This window comes from Camelina sativa, chromosome 20 (assembly GCF_000633955.1).
Source record: "Camelina sativa cultivar DH55 chromosome 20, Cs, whole genome shotgun sequence".
Taxonomy (NCBI): domain Eukaryota; kingdom Viridiplantae; phylum Streptophyta; class Magnoliopsida; order Brassicales; family Brassicaceae; genus Camelina; species Camelina sativa.
The window spans coordinates 22,600,245-22,601,983 of record NC_025704.1 but is presented as its reverse complement, the minus strand read 5'-3'; positions in this window follow the sequence as shown (position 1 = coordinate 22,601,983).

The window sequence follows — 1,739 nt, the reverse complement described above, 5'->3', positions numbered from 1 at the left end:
AAAAAAAAAAAAAAAAAAAAGAATATTGAGAACTAGATCAATCACATTACACAGGCAAATGATAGATAAACAACATCAGTCTTAAAGGAGAAAAACGGACCATGCCAAGATAGAATTAAACACCTTAACCATGTTAGATCATTTCCATCATCTTTGTTAGTTGATCTATTAATTTTTGAGGTTAGCACGTTATGCACGAGCAAAGCAATCAACAACGTATTTATATTACAAAGAACTAAAGGATCGAAATAATAAGTCTTTAAGATAATTCAATCAGCTGCTGCTTAATCAAAATTGTGACAGTTCGACCAGAAAAAAAAAAATAATCTAAAGTTTCTTTATCGAATAGGGTTGCCGCATTAGTGCCCCATGTACTCGTCCCATTCCCAATTTTTCAACACAGACTTTTTTCCTCTGAAAATAACATCACAAAAAGTTCACTCTTAATTTAACCACATGAACTTGTGTTTTTATCCTAATTTATACATCTCCAATCGAAATCGATAAACCCAGCTGCTAAACCCGATTAAACCATAAAATCGCGTTTAACCCAATCATAATCACGTTTACCCGTTTAATCCAAATAACCCAACAAATCTGATTCTCTCTTCTTTTTATTATTCTTCTTCTTCTTCTTCTTACTCGACAAACACGATTTGGGGATTTAGGGTTTATCCAAAAAATTAATTTGAGGGTTCTTCTTCTCAATCTCTGAGTTTTGGGGATTTCTGGGTTATCAATACCGATGTCAATGGCAATCATAGAGTCAGTTTCTCATCAACATGATCGAGATGATCCCGATTTTGAAATTTCAGATCGTGATAGTGAGAACGACGATAGTGAAAGTGACGATAGTGAGAACGACGACAGTGTTGACAGTGAGAACGATGACAGTGACAGCGACGGTGCGAATGAAGGAGACGACGAACACGAGAATGAGGGAGAAGAAGGTCCGGGAGAAGACGAACACGAGAATGAGATAAACGATGAACAAGAGAACGAGAACGACAGTGATGGAGACGACAATGGTGACAAGCAAAGTGAGAGATTCAAACCTAAACCTGAAGAAGACAAAACAGAAAGGTATGAGTTCGAGGTAGAGGAAGCTGTAGGAAATTGGGTTGATGAGTGTATGATTCGTCGCGATTCCATCCCAGATACTTCGGATGAGGATGAGGATCCTGTTATTACTAGAGACAGGAAAATTAGGTTGGGAGCAGATGATAGGTTAGCTATTGGAAGAACATTCTTCACTGGTTTTGAGTTCAAAGAAGCTGTGTTACATTATGCATTGAGGAATAGAGCAAATCTGAAACAAACTAGGTGGGAGAAGGAGAAATTAGAGTTTAAGTGTGCTGGGAAGAAGAACTGCTGCTGGAAGATCTATTGCTCATACGATAATACTAGGCTTTTGTGGATTGTGAAGACTGTATGTTTAGAGCATACATGTACACCTAATGGAAAATGCAAGCTCCTTAAACGGCCAGTGATTGCAAAGTTGTTTATGGATAAACTGAGGATGCAACCTAAGTACATGCCTCTAGACATTCAAAGGCATATCAAGGAGCAATGGAAAATATCTAGTACTATTGGACAATGTCAGACCGGAAGACTTATAGCACTCAAGTGGTTAAAAGATGAATATGATCAGCAATTCGCTCACCTCCGAGGATATGTTGCTGAAATCATAAGCTCCAACCCGGGATCTACTGCCATTGTTGATACTATAACTGATGGTG